Source organism: Ranitomeya imitator, chromosome 2 (assembly GCF_032444005.1).
Source record: "Ranitomeya imitator isolate aRanImi1 chromosome 2, aRanImi1.pri, whole genome shotgun sequence".
Lineage (NCBI taxonomy): Eukaryota > Metazoa > Chordata > Amphibia > Anura > Dendrobatidae > Ranitomeya > Ranitomeya imitator.
The window spans coordinates 474,460,499-474,478,441 of record NC_091283.1 but is presented as its reverse complement, the minus strand read 5'-3'; positions in this window follow the sequence as shown (position 1 = coordinate 474,478,441).

Sequence of the window (17,943 nt, the reverse complement as noted above, 5' to 3'; positions counted from 1 at the left end):
CATTTCATGTTGGCCGATGCGGTTAACGATGGCCATAAATCCCAGACCCACAGTGCCTTTTCATAAAGTCACACTGCGGTGCTGGGATTCGTGGCCTTGTGCAGTAAATTTGTTCGCCGCTAACACATGTCCTTACACCTGCTTCAGACTGGGCGGCCTCAGCTGATCCCTTATCGCCTGCCACGGCCATGAGGCTGCACAGTCTGAAGAAGGCGGAAGGAGGGGAGTGAAGACAGGCGAACATATGCACTGCTCGTGCCCATCAATCACACCCTCGCAGTCAAAATATATGAGACAACGAGGGGCGTGGTGTCGGGCAGGGCGGACGCACAGGCACAGCCAGCCAACCAATGATGTCAGAAGACGGGCAGCGCTAACAATGGGGGTGCTGCGTGTCATTAAAAAGGAAAGTCACGCCTCAGGGACATTGTAATGGTCTCTAATGAGACACATTTTGTATGTGTTGAGTTCCACGTGGGCAAGTAGAAAAAGTCAGCTACCTTGTACAAATGCAGCATTACTGCTGTACAAGGTGGCTGTTATACATAGAAACACCTGGGGGTGGGTGGCAGGGTCCCTTTAATTTCAGTTCATGTGCCTGCGTGGCGTTTGCAGGTCACGTTGCCGGCTACACAGCAGGGGAACAACAGCTGGCGGTGCTGAACCCCACTAACACATTGGCTGGTGTTTTTCTCTGTGCAGCTAGCACTTCCGGGCAAAAACTAGCGGTGTTAGAGCCCAGGGTCAGCAGGAGGAGTAGAGGAGCAGAGTGTAGGCCGAAGCCTAGTAGAACCAATTTCAAAGGTAACCTTTAACCCCCAGTCAGGTGTTGCAAGGTACAAGAGCCACACCTTGTGCAGCATTAATGCTGCACAAGTTAAAGGTTGCTCTCTTAATTTTGCTCCTTGCACACGCTGAATAAAACACGTACACTATTTAGCCCATTATACTGTCAAACAGTAGTGGAGGCGTGACTTGTCTTTTTAAGGAGACGCAACACAGGTGTCAAAATTTACACCTAGGTGCTGGGCGTAGATTCCTGAGCGTTGTTATTTGCTGTACAGGAGTCTGCGCTATTGTGATCCCTTGGCCATGCGCTGTGAGCGCTGGCTGTTTTCTCACCTCATTTCATGTTGGCGGGTGCGGTTAGCAATGGATATGAATCCCAGGCCCGCAGTATGTTTTCAAAAAATCACACTGCGTGGCTGGGATTCGTGGCCTTGTGCAGTAAATATGTTTGCCGCTCACACATGTCCTTACACCTGCTTCAGACTGGGCGGCCTCAGCTGATCCCTTATCGCCTACCACGGCCATGAGGCCGCACAGTCTGAAGAAGGCAGAAGGAGATGAGTTAAGACAGGCGAACATATGCACTGCACATGCCCATCAATCACACCCTCGCAGCCAAAATATATGAGACAACGAGGGGGGTTGTGTCGGGCAGGGCGGACGCACAGGCACAGGCAGCCAACCAATGATGTCAGAAGACGGGCAGCGCTACCAAGGGGGGGTGCGTGTCATTAAAAAGGAAAGTCACACCTCAGGGACATTGTAATGGTCTGTAATGAGACACATATTTTACGTGTTTAATTCAACGTGGGCAAGGAGAAAAAATCAGCCACCTTGTACAAATGCAGCAGTACTGCTGTACTAGGTGGCTGTTATACATAGAAACACCTGGGGGGGTGGGGCCAGGTTCCCTTTAATTTCAGTTTATGTGCCTGCGTGGCGTTTGCAGGTCACGTTGCCGGCTACACAGCAGGGGAACAGCTGGCGGTGCTGAACCCCACTAACACATTGGCTGTTGTTTTTCTCTGTGCAGCTAGCACTTCCGGGCAAAAACTTGCGGTGTTTGAGCCCAGGGTCAGCAGGAGGAGGAGAGGAGCAGAGTGTTGGCCGAAGCCTCCACTGGTGGCAGCTTTTGGTCAGTTGTGCCAGCGTGGCTTGTGCTGGACACGATGCCGGATACACAGCAGGGGAACAGCTGGCGGTGCTGAACCCCACTAACAAATTGGCGGGTGTTTTTCTCTGTGCAGCTAGCACTTCCAGGCTACAACTGGCGGTGTTATAGCCCTGGGTCAGCAGGAGGAGTAGAGGAGCAGAGTGTAGGCCAAAGCCTGCACTGGTGGCAGCTTTTGGTCTGTTGTGCCAGCATGGCTTGTGCTGGACACGATGCTGGCTACACAGCAGGGGAACAGCTGGCGGTGCTGAACCCCACTGACACAATGGTGGGTGTTTTTCTCTGTGCAGCCAGCACTTCCGGGCCCCAAATGGCGTAGTTAGAGCCCAGGGTCTGCAGGAGGAGCAGAGTGTAGGCCGAAGCCTAATTGAACCAATTTCAAAGGTAACCTTTAACCCACCCTCAGGTGTTACAATGTTGAAGAGCCACACCTTGTGCAGCAGTAAAACTCCACAAGTTAAAGGTTGCTCTTTAAGTTTTGCTCATTGCACACACAGAATGAAAGACGTACACAATTTAGCCCATTGAACAGTAGAACTGTATTGGAGGCGTGACTTGTCTTTTTAATGAGACGCAGCACAGGTGCACATAAATAATGCCTTGGTGCTGGGCGCAGCCTCCTGAGCGTTGTTATTTGCTGTACAGGAGTCTGCGCTATTGTGATCCCTTGGCCATGCGCTGTGAGCGCTGCCTGTCTTCTCACCTCATTTCATGTTGGCCGGTGCGGTTAGCAATGGCCATGAATCCCAGACCCGCAGTGTGTTTTCAAAAAACCACACTGCGTGGCTGGAATTCGTGCCCTTGTGCAGTAAATATGTTTGCCGCTCACACATGTCCTTACACCTGCTACAGACTGGGCGGCCTCAGCTCATCCCTTATCGCCTACCACGGCCATGAGGCCGCACAGTCTGAAGAAGGCGGAAGGAGATGAGTTAAGACAGGCGAACATATGCACTGCACATGCCCATCAATCACACCCTCGCAGCCAAAATATATGAGACAACGAGGGGGGTGGTGTCGGGCAGGGCGGACGCACAGGCACAGGCAGCCAACCAATGATGTCAGAAGACGGGCAGCGCTACCAAGGGTCGTGCTGCGTACCATTAGAAAGGAAAGTCACACCTCAGGGACAGTGGAATGGTCTCAATGAGACACATTTTGTACGTGTTGAGTTCCACGTTGGCAATGAGAAAAAGTCAGCCACCTTGTACAAATACAGCATTACTGCTGTACAAGGTAGCTGTTATACATAGAAACACCTTGGGGTGGGTGGCAGGGTCCCTTTAATTTCAGTTCATGTGCCTGCGTGGCGTTTGCAGGTCACGTTGCCGGCTACACAGCAGGGGAACAGCTGGCGGTGCTGAACCCCACTAATACATTGGCTGGTGTTTTTCTCTGTGCAGCTAGCACTTCCGGGCAAAAACTAGCGGTGTTTGAGCCCAGGGGTAGCAGGAGGAGGAGAGGAGCAGAGTGTAGGCCGAAGCCTGCACTGGTGGCAGCTTTTGTTCTGTTGTGCCAGCGTGGCTTGTGCTGGACACGTTGCCGACTACACAGCAGGGGAACAGCTGGCGGTGCTGAACCCCACTGACACATCAGCTAGTGTTTTTTCTGTGTAGACAACACTTCCAGGTGGCAACTGACAGTGTTGAAACCCAGGGAATCAAAGAGGAGCAGAGTGTAGGCCGAAGCCTGCAGTGGAGCAAGTTGAAAGGGAACCTTTAACCCCTCCCCCCCCAGGCATTTGTTGCTGAAAGAGCCATCTTGTACAGCAGTAATACTGCACATGGAAAATGGTGGCTCCGAAAATTATGCTCCTTGCAAATGCTGAAGTACACACTCATATAATGTGTCCCCTCACACCGTCAAACCGTCCCGGAAGTGGGACTTTCCTTTGTAATGTGACACAGCACAGCCGTCATTCCAACCCCCTTGGTGCCGTGCGCCACCTCCTCAACGTTGTTTGGTTCTGTCACGGAGCCCGCGCTGTAATGTTATCCCTTGGCCATGCACAGTTAGCGGTGCCCGTCTTCTGACATCATGTAGGTGTCAGGCTGGCAGTGCCTGTGCGTCCAAGCTGCCCGAGATCCAACCTCGCAGTGTCATCTAATGTAATCCCACTGCGGACCAGGGATCCATGGGCATGCGTAGTGCATATCATCGCCTCTCACTCACCTCCTTCCTGCTTCTTCAGACTGTGCGGCGTCACAGCCGTGGCATGCTATTAGGGATCAGCTGACGCCGCCTAGTCTGAAGAAGCGTGAAGAAGGGGAGTGAGAGGCTAGTATATGCACTGCGCATGGCCATGGATACCAGGCCCACTGTGGGATCACATTAGACGACACTGCGAGCTGGGATTTCGGGCAGCGTGGACGCACAGGCGCAGCCAGGACGACAACAAATGATGTCAGAGGACGGGCAGCGCAAACTGTGCATGGCCAAGGGATAACATAACAGCGCAGGGTCCATGACGGAATCAAACAACGCTAAGGAGGCAGCGCATGGTGCCAAGGGGGTAGCAATGACGGCTGTGCTGCGTCACATTACAAACGAAAGTCCCACCTCCGGGACGGTTGGACGGTGTGAGGGGACACATTACATGAGTGTGTAGTTCAGCGTTTGCAAGGAGCATAATTTCAAGAGCGACCTTTTCCTTGTGCAGTATTAGTGCTGCACAAGGTGGCTCTTTCAGTAACAAACGCCTAGGGGGGGGGACAGGTCCCCTTACATTTTAGTTGTGCCAGCGTGGTGGTCACATGACACGTTGCCGGATACACAGCTGGGGATCAGCTGACGTTACTGAACCCCAATAACAGAGGAGCGACTGTTGACTGTGCAGACAGCACTTCCAGGCACCAACTGGCGGTGTTAGAGCCCAGGGACAGCAGGAGGAGCAGATTGGAGGTATTGCCGCACACACAGCTGGGGATCAGCTGACGTTACTGAACCCCAATAACAGAGGAGCGACTGTTGACTGTGCAGACAGCACTTCCAGGCACTAACTGGCGGTGTTAGAGCCCAGGGACAGCAGGAGGAGCAGATTGGAGGTATTGCCGCACACACAGCTGGGGATCAGCTGACGTTACTGAACCCCAATAACAGAGGAGCGACTGTTGACTGTGCAGACAGCACTTCCAGGCACCAACTGGCGGCGTTAGAGCCCAGGGACAGCAGGAGGAGCAGATTGGAGGTATTGCCGCACACACAGCTGGGGATCAGCTGACGTTACTGAACCCCAATAACAGAGGAGCGACTGTTGACTGTGCAGACAGCACTTCCAGGCACTAACTGGCGGTGTTAGAGCCCAGGGACAGCAGGAGAAGCAGAGGAACAGAGTGTAGGCCGAAGCCTGATTGGAGCAAGTTGAAAGGGAACCTTTAACCCCCCCCCAAGACGTTTGTAGCTGAAAGAGCCATCTTGTGCAGCACTAAGGATGCAAAAGGAAAAGGTTGCTCTTTTAACTATGCTCCTTGGAAACACAGAAGTAAACACTAAAAATGTGTCCCCTTATACCGTTAAACCGTCCCGGAGGTGCGAATTTCCTTCGTAATGGGACACAGCACAGCTGTCATTCCTATCCCCTTGGTGCCGTGCGCTGCCTCCTCAGCATTGTTTTAAGCTGTCACGGAGCCTGCGCTGTTCTGTTATCCCTTGGCCATGCCCAATTAGCGCTGCCTGTCTTCTGACATAATTTGGTGTCAGGCTGTCAGTGCCTGTGCGTCCACGCTGCTCCAGATCCCACCTCGCAGTGTCGTCTAACGTAATCCCACTGCGGGCCTTGGATCCATGGGCATGCACAGTGCATATCCTCGACTCTCACTCCCCTCCTTCCCTCTTCTTCAGACTGTGCGGTGTCACGGCCGTGGCATGCTATTAGGGATCAGCTGACGGCGCACAGTCTAAAGAAGGCGGAGGGAGATGAGCGAGAGCCCGAGGGGAAGATATGCACTGCGCATGCCCATGGATCCCAGGCCCGCACTGTGATTCAATCAGAAGACACTGCGAGGCGGGATCTCGGGCAGCGCGGCCGCACAGGCGCAGCCAGCCTGACACCAAATTATGTCAGAAGACAGGCAGCGCAAATAGGGCATGCCCAAGGGATAACAGAACAGCGCAGGCTCCGTGACAGCTTAAAACAACGCTGAGGAGGCAGCGCATGGCACCAAGGGGGTAGGAATGACGGCTGTGCTGCGTCACCTTACGAAGGAAAGTCCCAGCTCCGGGACGGTATAACGGTATCAGTGAACACATTTTATAAGTGTTAAGTTCTGCGTGTGCAAGGAGCTAAACTAAAAGAGCTACCTTTTCCTTGTGCAGCATTACTGCTGCACAAGATGGCTCTTTCAGTAACAAACGACGGGGGGGGGGGGACAGGTTCCCTTACATTTAGGTTGTTGTGCCAGCGTGGCGGTCGCAGGACACATTGCCGGCTACACAGCTGGGGATCAGCTGACGTTACTGAAACCCAATAACACTGGGTCGTATGTTTTTACTGTGCAGCCTGCACTTCTGAGCCGCAACTGGCGGTGTTGGAGCCCAGGAATAGCAGTTCAGGTGGTAGAAAGATGAACACAGCAGGAGACCTGGATGACACCCAATTACTTAATCAGGCAGAGGAGTGGCAAATTCCTGCGAGATCCAGGCCTGGTTCATTTTCAGGTAAGTAAGCCGGTCAATGTTATCGGAGGATAGTCGCATGCGACGGTCTGTTAGTACACCACCTGCGGCACTAAAGACATGTTCCGATAAGACACTAGCCGCAGGGCAAGCCAGCACCTCCAATGCATACTGGCTTAGCTCTGGCCATGTATCCAGCTTAGAGACCCAAAACTTGAACGGGGAAGAGCCGTCTGGGAGTACAGTAAGAGGGCAAGCCATGTAGTCTGTCACCATCTGACAGAACCGTTGCCTCCTGCTGACTGGAGCCGCCGGTGATGGTGTAGACATTTGGGGCGGGCACACAAAAGTGTGCCAGAGTTGTGCCATACTGGGCTTGCCTTGGGCAGAGGCACTGCTTCTGCTCCCTCTTTGGGCAGAGCCTCCCCCACTGCCTCGACGCACTGAGCTGCTTTGTAAAGCACTAGCAGCACTCCTCTCAGTTGGACAGGAGAAGATGATGGAATTCACCAGTGTGTCGTGGTACTCCCGCAATTTACGCTCCCGGGTCAACGCTGGGATGAGGTTTTGGACGTTGTCCCGGTACCGAGGATCGAGGAGGGTGAACACCCAATAATCAGGCATGTTGAGAATGTGGTCGATGCGGCGGTCGTTTCTCAGGCACTGCAGCATGAAATCCACCATGTGCTGCAGACTGCCAACTGGCCCAGAAACGCTGTCCCCTGCTTGAGACATGATCTCTGCCCGCTCGTCATCACCCCACCCTCGCTGTACACACTGACCACTGGACAATTGTGTCGCTCCCTCCTCTGGACGGAGCTCTTCCTCCTCCATTGACTCCTCCTCATCCTCCTCACAAAGTGGCCCCTGCGCACCCCTTTGTGAGGAACCACGTGGCGCTGACTCTCCAGAAGCTGATGGAAAAGGTGACTCCTCATCCTCCACCCTTCCACAACTTCATCCCTTAACCCTTGCAAAGTTTGCTGAAGCAGGCAGATAAAGGGGACAATCATGCTGACTAGTGCATCATCTGCACTTGCCATCCGCGTGGAATAATCAAAAGGATGCAAAACCTGGCAGACGTCCTTCATAGTGGCCCACTCTGTGGTTGTGAAGTCTGATCGGCGCTGACTGCGACTTCTTTGCGCCTGATGCAGCTGGTACTCCATAACTGCTTGCTGCTGCTCACACAACCGCTCCAACATATGTAACGTGGAATTCCACCGGGTAGGTAGGTCACATATGATGCGGTGTTCCGGAAGGCGGAATCGGCGCTGCAGAGCAGCAATGCGGGATCTTGCCAAGCTGGAACGCCGCAAGTGAGCACACTCTAGGCGGACCTTGTGCAGCAGGGCATCAAGATCCGGATAGTCCCTCAGAAAACTCTGCACAACCAAATTGAGCACATGTGCCAGACATGGGATGTGAGTGAGGTTGCCAAGGCCAAAGCTGCCACCAGATTTCGGCCATTGTCACACACTACCATGCCTGGCTGGAGATTCGCTGGCAGTAACCACACATCGCTCTCCTGCTTGATGGCATTCCAGAGCTCCTGCGCTGTGTGGCTTCGATTCCCCAATGAAACTAGTTTCAAGACGGCCTGCTGACGTTTGGCCACGGCTGTGCTCATGTCGGTCATAGGTAAACGTTCACGGGTCCATGTGGAGGTGGACTGTGATGGCTCCTGCAGAGATGATTCTGAGGAACTTGTGTAAGAGGACGAGTCAATGCGTACAGACTGGATTCCTGCAATCCTTGGAGTGGCAAAACTAGTATAGTGGAGTACATAACAGTCCCCCACATAATAACCATCAGAATGTTATTTCAAACATATTATCAGAGAATCTAATGGGACTAAAATAGGACCATATAGGACACAACTGCATAAAATACCAATAACCTACTGAAAGAACCACAGTCAAAAAAGTCCGATATATAGAAAACATAGAAAACTTTATTAAGATAAATAACAGGCATTAAAGCAACAATAAGAGACGATCACCGTGCCACCCACAGCACGCACAAAAATTGGGACAGGGGAAGGCAGCACTACATCACATAGCATTGTATATGGAATGACCCTGTATAATAAATGTAAAATGCAAGTAAATAACGGTCAATTCATACATTACATCAGTAATCAAGGGCACAAAGTCCCAACACATATATAGCAGTAAGAACAGCCGAGATGAACGTATACATACCGGTCACCCAGGTAGATAGAGAAAATGAGATGAGCAGGCCTACCACCCCCGTCCCCCCCGACGCGCATTTCGGCAGATGCCTTTTTCAAGGGGTATGTGGATGAACTGCTGGGTTCCTTATATGTATACCCTTAAGTAACTAAGGCCAAACTAAACCATGTGCACCTGTACCATCTAGTCTGCAGTGCATGATGCGCATGATCGCCAACACCTGAGAACACAGGGGCCCCATATGACCCAGGTGAGCCGACACCGCGGTACATAGCACCGGAACAGACGCTGAACAACAACTAGCCAGGAAGCGCCGTTTAGGCATGCGCAGTTGTAAAAACGCAGCCATGTTGCAAGAGGCATATGAACACACAAGTAACGGCGTGGCCATTTTGTTGAAGATGGACATGCGCAATTAAAAGAGCGCAGCCATATTGTAGAAGGCAGATAAACAAATTACGGCGCGGCCATTTTGTTGGAGGCGGACATGCGCACAACGGACATTACAAGGATAATATCGATCGGCTCCAAGAAAACATACACAGAAGGTACCTAGCGGCATATTAATAAGGTACTAAACATACATTACAGCGCAACCATCTTGGTAAGGATGGATAGGCGCTGCAAAACTATGTACAGTGGGGCAAAAAAGTATTTAGTCAGTCAGCAATAGTGCAAGTTCCACCACTTAAAAAGATGAGAGGCGTCTGTAATTTACATCATAGGTAGACCTCAACTATGGGAGACAAACTGAGAAAAAAAATCCAGAAAATCACATTGGCTGTTTTTTTTAACATTTTATTTGCATATTATGGTGGAAAATAAGTATTTGGTCAGAAACAAAATTTCATCTCAATACTTTGTAATATATCCTTTGTTGGCAATGACAGAGGTAAAACGTTTTCCGTAAGTCTTCACAAGGTTGCCACACACTGTTGTTGGTATGTTGGCCCATTCCTCCATGCAGATCTCCTCTAGAGCAGTGATGTTTTTGGCTTTTCGCTTGGCAACACGGACTTTCAACTCCCTCCAAAGGTTTTCTATAGGGTTGAGATCTGGAGACTGGCTAGGCCACTCCAGGACCTTGAAATGCTTCTTACGAAGCCACTCCATCGTTGCCCTGGCGGTGTGCTTTGGATCATTGTCATGTTGAAAGACCCAGCCACGTTTCATCTTCAATGCCCTTGCTGATGGAAGGAGGTTTGCACTCAAAATCTCACGATACATGGCCCCATTCATTCTTTCATGTACCCGGATCAGTCGTCCTGGCCCCTTTGCAGGGAAACAGCCTCAAAGCATGATGTTTCCACCACCATGCTTTACAGTAGGTATGGTGTTTGATGGATGCAACTCAGTATTCTTTTTCCTCCAAACACGACAAGTTGTGTTTCTACCAAACAGTTCCAGTTTGGTTTCATCAGACCATAGGACATTCTCCCAAAACTCCTCTGGATCATCCAAATGCTCTCTAGCAAACTTCAGACGGGCCCGGACATATACTGGCTTAAGCAGTGGGACACGTCTGGCACTGCAGGATCTGAGTCCATGGTGGCGTAGTGTGTTACTTATGGTAGGCCTTGTTACATTGGTCCCAGCTCTCTGCAGTTCATTCACTACGTCCCCCCGCATGGTTCTGGGATTTTTGCTCACCGTTCTTGTGATCATTCTGACCCCACGGGGTGGGATTTTGCGTGGAGCCCCAGATCGAGGGAGATTATCAGTGGTCTTGTATGTCTTCCATTTTCTAATTATTGCTCCCAGTGTTGATTTCTTCACTCCAAGCTGGTTGGCTATTGCAGATTCAGTCTTCCCAGCCTGGTGCAGGGCTACAATTTTGTTTCTGGTGTCCTTTGACAGCTCTTTGGTCTTCACCATAGTGGAGTTTGGAGTCAGACTGTTTGAGGGTGTGCACAGGTGTCTTTTTATACTGATAACAAGTTTAAACAGGTGCCATTACTACAGGTAATGAGTGGAGGAAAGAGGAGGCTCTTAAAGAAGAAGTTACAGGTCTGTGAGAGCCAGAAATCTTGATTGTTTGTTTCTGACCAAATACTTATTTTCCACCATAATATGCAAAAAAAATGATAAAAAAACAGACAATGTGATTTTCTGGATTTTTTTTTCTCAGTTTGTCTCCCATAGTTGAGGTCTACCTATGATGTAAATTACAGACGCCTCTCATCTTTTTAAGTGGTGGAACTTGCACTATTGCTGACTGACTAAATACTTTTTTGCCCCACTGTATATCTCTCCTTCCTGCCATCATAGTGGGTATACACATATAAATGAAGTCCATTAAATATATACAGAGATACACATAATGAAATAAATATCATAATATGGAAGTCATGATTTAATAGTATGGCATAGCGGCCACATATAACCACTAGAACTGTATGTACCTAAAAACACACTTTAGGCCACCGATCTCAAATAGTCCATAAAAACACCTCCATTCAAAAAACAAAATGAAATGGGTACAAATGCACATGTATAGCGGCCACCCAGAGTACACATATATACACAATATAAAGTAAAAAAGCAAATAATAAATAGAGAATAGAGGTGACATTACCCATCTAGATCATGAGCATATATATAACACCCGACACATGCCCCTATAGTGACACAATATAATCCATTAGAACTTGTCGACAGGAGACCATAATTAGCCATCGGCTGGTAACATGATAAGATATTAAGAATGGTCCAGAATTAAAGATACTTCAGCCACAATGGCCAGATGTTGATGGTCGTGTTATCCTCAGGATTACCCACAAAAGTTGCCGTAGTCCATGTCCACAAGATACTCATGTAGGCAAATGTCAATCCTCATATGTGCAACTATGATTACTAAAAAGAAAAAGAAAAGCATTAAAACCACATAAAATAAACAACATGCGGGGATCCACACAGGGACCGAAGGACAGAGCAACCGGCGGACTACAAAAATGGTGCGAACGAAATATTCTCGTTTAAGCCATCAGGCTGGACAGTCTGACGCAGCAATGCGGGATCTTGCCAAGCTGGAACGCCGCAAGTGAGCACACTCTAGGCGGACCTTGTGCAGCAGGGCATCAAGATCCGGATAGTCCCTCAGAAAACTCTGCACAACCAAATTGAGCACATGTGCCAGACATGGGATGTGAGTGAGGTTGCCAAGGCCAAAGCTGCCACCAGATTTCGGCCATTGTCACACACTACCATGCCTGGCTGGAGATTCGCTGGCAGTAACCACACATCGCTCTCCTGCTTGATGGCATTCCAGAGATCCTGCGCTGTGTGGCTTCGATTCCCCAATGAAACTAGTTTCAAGACGGCCTGCTGACGTTTGGCCACGGCTGTGCTCATGTCGGTCATAGGTAAACGTTCACGGGTCCATGTGGAGGTGGACTGTGACGGCTCCTGCAGAGATGATTCTGAGGAACTTGTGTAAGAGGAGGAGTCAATGCGTACAGACTGGATTCCTGCAATCCTTGGAGTGGGCAGGACACGTCCTGCGCCACTCGCACGATCTGTACCTGGCTCAACAACATTAACTCAATGGGCAGTGAGGGAAACGTATCGCCCCTGTCCATGCTGACTGGTCCACGCATCGGTGGTGAGGTGGACCTTGCTACTGACGGCGTTCAGTAGCGCATGTTTTATGTTTCCCTCAACATGCCTGTGCAGGGCAGGGACAGCTTGCCTGCTGAAGTAAAAGCGGCTGGGCACCTTGTACTGTGGGACTGCCAATGCCATCAAGTCACGGAAGCTGTCAGTCTCCACCAGCCTGAATGAGAGCATTTCCAGGGACAACAGTTTGGCAATGCCTGCATTCAGAGCCTGTGCTCGGGGGTGGTTGGCCGAGAATGCCCGCCTTTTCTCCCATGCCTGTACTACCGATGGCTGTAGAGTAGACTGGGAGTGTGAGGATGACTGGGAAGGTGGTGCTGTGGGTGGAATTACACAAGGTCTCTGGACAACAGTGCCAGAGGTTCTTCCATGGCGATCCTGGGAGGAAGCCAAACCAGCTGTGCGTGAGCTGGAGGAAGAGGCAACACGAGCTGAAGAGGTGGTAGCTGCCGCTGTTGGTTGGCCTACATCTTCAGTCTGTTTCTGTAACTCCACCGCGTGCCTGGTCCGCACATGTTTCCACATATTTGTGGTATTGAGGTTGCTGACATTTTTCCCTCTTTTTACTTTCTGATGACACAGCTTGCATTTGACAAAACAAATGTCATCTGCAACTGTGTCAAAAAAGGACCAGGCACTGCAAGTCTTGGGAGCGCCCTTTTTGGCTTTGGAAAGAGACAGGCTCCTAACTGGTGCCAAAGTGGAGGCTACAGGCTCCGCAGTCTTCCCCCTCCCTCTCCCTCTTTGGCCCGTAAGGGGAATCTCTTCCTCAGAGCTGCTCCCACCACCTTCCTGTTCCTCACGCCACGATGGGTCAACGACCTCTTCATCTCCACTACCCTCTGCCACCAACTGCTCCTCCTGGGTAGTCTCGGCAGCACAGTACGCACCAGAAAGCGGCACCTGAGTGGTGTCACCGGAGGCACTGGCCCACCCGCCTCTTCAGAGTCAGAGAGACAAAGCTGTTGGGCATCACTGCACACTGCCTCTTCTTCCATTTCTCCAATGCTGCTTGGCTGGCCCCCTGTTTCCAAGCCAAGAGATTCAGAGAACAGAAGTAGAGACGGCTCCTGTCCTGGGCTCTCTGACTGCCTGGCCAATTTGGCAGGTGGTGAAGAGACAGATGGCTGCTCTCCAGTGCTCTGTGCCTGAGAGGATGTGGCACTAACTGAAGTCGATGCCGAGGCGTTAGCTGCCATCCACCCGACAACGGCTTCAATTTGGTCTTCACGCAGCAGCGGTGCACGGCGCTCTCCGACAAAGCTGCGCATGAAGGACTGTTCCCTGCTGAAACTGAGTGACGACGAGTCACCGGTGCCCGCAGCAGGCACAGAATCACCACGTCCTCTCCCTGCTCCTCTCCCTGCTCCGCGCCCACGCCCACGTGCCTTACTGCCTGCCCTCTTCATCTTGGTTGACAGATAAAGATAAGCAGAAAAGTACTAAGGCCTTAGTGTGCTTATTCCTGAAATGCTCCTCCTAACAGGTGTAAGAAACACTAATGTTGTAAAGTGTGGACTAAACTGTATTATTTTTCAAATGTGGCCTACACAAGTGTTAAGTTGTGTTTGGTGAACTTTACTTTTTTTTTTTCTGCAGATCGGACTACAGAGCAAGTTTAACTCACACGGGGACCGTGCAGACAGCCGTAAACGGCGCTGCAAGGCCCAAAAACCCTCCTCTAGGTTATCCTATGTAGTGTTTTTCCACTATTTAGCTGGAGACGGGTGGAAAGACACTAATAGGAAATTTTTTTAAAAATTTTAAACAGGCTGCACTATTTGAAAAAAAGGAAAATTTTTTTCAAGGTATGAGGCAGTAACGAACCCTGAGCTGAATCCAACCGGCTATGGCTGCACACAGACTACAGGGCGAGCTGGGCTCACACGGAGACCATGCAGACAGCCATAAACGGCGCTGCAAGGCCCAAAAACCCCCCTCTAGGTTATCCTATGTAGTGTTTTTCCACAATTTAGCTGGAGACGGGTGGAAAAACACTAATAGGAAATTTGAGAAAAAATGTGCAGCAGGCTGCACTATGAGCAAAAAAGGACAACTGTGTGAGGCAGTGTGAACCCCCCCTGAGCTGAATACAACCTGGTATATGGCTGCACACAGACTACAGAGTGAGCTGCACACACACACACACAGAGACCTTGCAGAACGCTGTTAAAACAGCGCTGCAAGGCAAGAGCAAGGTGAACAGTGAAGAACACACAGCGTTTTGCTAAATTAGCCTTGGGAAAGGAAAATAAAGCAATTAGCTATCTCAACTGGCCCTCAGTTAGAACACAGCGTCCTGTCCCTAACTGAAATCACAGCAGAGTGAGCGCAAAATGACGGCAGCGTTTTTTATAGTGCAGAGTGACATCATTTCAGCAGCCAATCACAGCCTTGCCAGTACTTACATGCCCACCATGCTAAACAGGATGTGCCCACACTTCCAATCATTCCTCATTGGCTGCTGCGTTCAGTTTGAATTCTGGGAACTTCCGATTCCGGTATCCGATACGCGGGAAGTATCGGAATTCGGTATCGGAATTCCGATACCGCAAATATCGGCCGATACCCGATACTTGCGGTAACGGAATGCTCAACACTAATAACAACATATAACTATACAGTAATTAGGGAATGTGGACCCTCTTATGAGAGTTTACAATCTATACGTGTATGTGTGAATTTAGGGGACAATGTAATAAGCTGCTGACAGATGCCTACATTTTCATGGCATCTACATTTGCGACGGATTGGCACACTTCGCATCCGTCTTGCGACGGATGCGTCGTGCTTTGGCGGACCGTCGGGAGAAAAAAACCCTACATGTAACGTTTTTTTCTCCCGACGGACCGCTTTTTCCGACCGCGCATGAGCGGCCGGAACTCCGCCCCCACCTCCTCGCACCTTACAATGGGGCAGCGGATGCGCCGGAAAAATGCATCCGCTGCCTCCATTGTGCAATACAGCAAACGCTAGCGTCGGAATCTCTCCCCGACGCATTGCGACGGGGAGATTCCGACGCTAGTGTGAAAGGAGCCTTATAGTGGCAGCATACCATACTGTGTTAGTGAGGAACTCTGATACTGACAGCCGGGAGGTTTGCATATATGTCCCCAGCCTGGACAGGTGATGTATATCCCCCTCACTGGGAGCTCCTCAATAGCTCATACCTATAATGGGAGCCTCTCTGGCCACTATTTGCCCTCGATGCAGTTCCCTGACTGACCTGGGGCAAGAGGTGGCACCAGAGAACCAATCCCTGCTGGGTCCTTCTCTCCCCCCCCCCCCCAGACGAGATTGAAGTCAACACACCCCTTCCCCTGTGTGATCCGTCACACTAGTGATTAAGCATTCTCTGCAGTTTGTTCTTGCTTGATTGGTTTATACAAAATCTTTGGGATGACGAGAACACAGCACAGAGAGCACATATTCCAGACAATTTTCTGGCTCTGACATGCTGTTTGTGCTCTGCAGAATGCTGTGCAGTAAGTTCTTTCTCCGACAAAAAATAAATACTACAGATGAAATTTTCTTTTCAACTTCGGCTCCATTCTTCCTCCTCCAGACATACAGCTGATCCATAGTCTTGAATAGTTCCAGTTTTGTATCATCGCTCCACAGAACAGAATCCCAAAGCTTCTGTGGTTTATTTGTATAGGTTTGAGGATTTTGAACAGACTTTTCTTTTTACTTTTGGGCCAGTAAAGGTGTATATCTTTGACATTAGGCATGGAGAGCATCAGGAGAGCATCAACGTTTAGTATGTGTCTTAGGGCTCATTTCCACTTGCGAGAAAAACGGACGAGTGCAATCCGATAAAAATCGGATTGCACTCGGACCAATGTTATTCAATAGGTGACATTCCATTTGCAATTTTTTTCTCAGCTGAAATCGGACTGAGAAAAAAATCGCAGCATGCTGCGTATTGCTGCAATTCTTGGACGAGACTTGCCAATGTAAGTCAATGGGTGTGAGAAAAAAAATCGCACAGCACTCGGACCACTCTGGCGGAGAAAATTGCACGGGAGCCCCAGCCAATTATTTCCGTGATTTAACCCTTTATTTTAACAGCTAGAGCACCCAAATTTTACACAAAGACACTTCTTTCATTAGTAGTCAGGAATATGTAATAAAATAAAGGATATGAAATGGTTTACTGTAAGTAAACCATGTCTCATACCCTGTCGGGTTTGTGAAGGAGATAGCAAAAGCCGGCAATTGAATTACCGGCTTTTCTGCTATCTAGCGCTGCATTAAATATAAATAAATAAATATATATATATATATATATGTCTCACTGACATGTATATATATGGATATATACAGTTGTGGCCAAACGTATTGACACCCCTGCAATTCTGTCAGATAATACTCTGTTTCTTCCTGAAAATGATTGCAAATACAAATTCTTTGTTATTATTATCTTCATTTAATATGTCTTAAATGAAAAACACAAAAAGAATTGTCCTAAAGCTAAATTTGATATAATTCCACACCAAACATAAAAAGGGGGTGGACAAAAGTATTGGCACTGTTCGAAAAATCATGTGATGCTTCTTTATTTTGTGTAATTAACAGCACCTGTAACTTACCTGTGGCACCTAACAAGTGTTGGCAATAACTAAATCACACTTGCAGCCAGTTGACATGGATTAAAGTTGACTCAACCTCCTGTCCTGTGTCCTTGTGTGTACCACATTGAGCATGGAGAGAAGAAAGAAGACCAAAGAACTGTCTGAGGACTTGAGAAACCAAATTGTGAGGAAGCATGAGCAATCTCAAGGCTACAAGTCCATCTCCAAAGACCTGAATGTTCCTGTGTCTACTGTGCGCAGTGTCATCAAGAAGTTTAAAGTCCATGGCACTGTGGCTAACCTCCCTAGATATGGACAGAAAAGAAAATTGACAAGAGATTTCAACGCCAGATTGTGCGGATGTTGGATAAAGAACCTCGACTAACATCCAAACAAGTTCAAGCTGCCCTGCAGTCTGAGGGTACAACAGTGTCAACCCATACTATCCGTCGGCATCTAAATGAAAAGGGACTGTATGGTAGGAGACCCAGGAAGACCCCACTTCTTACCCCGAGACATAAAAGAGCCAGGCTGGAGTTTGCCAAAACTTACCTGAAAAAACCTAAAACGTTTTGGAAGAATGTTCTCTGGTCAGATGAGACAAAAGTAGAGCTTTTTGGGCAAAGGCATCAAATAGAGTTTACAGGAGAAAAAAAGAGGCATGCAAAGAAAAGAACACGGTCCCTATAGTCAAACATGGCGGAGGTTTCCTGATGTTTTGGGGATGCTTTGCTGCCTCTGGCACTGGACTGCTTGACCGTGTGCATGGCATTATGAAGTCTGAAGACTACCAACAAATTTTGCAGCATAATGTAGGGCACAGTGTGAGAAAGCTGGATCTCTCTCAGAGGTCATGGGTCTTCCAGCAGGACAATGACCCAAAACACACTTCAAAAAGCACTAGAAAATGGTTTGAGAGAAAGCACTGGAGACTTCTAAGGTGGCCAGCAATGAGTCCAGACCTGAATCCCATAGAACACCTGTG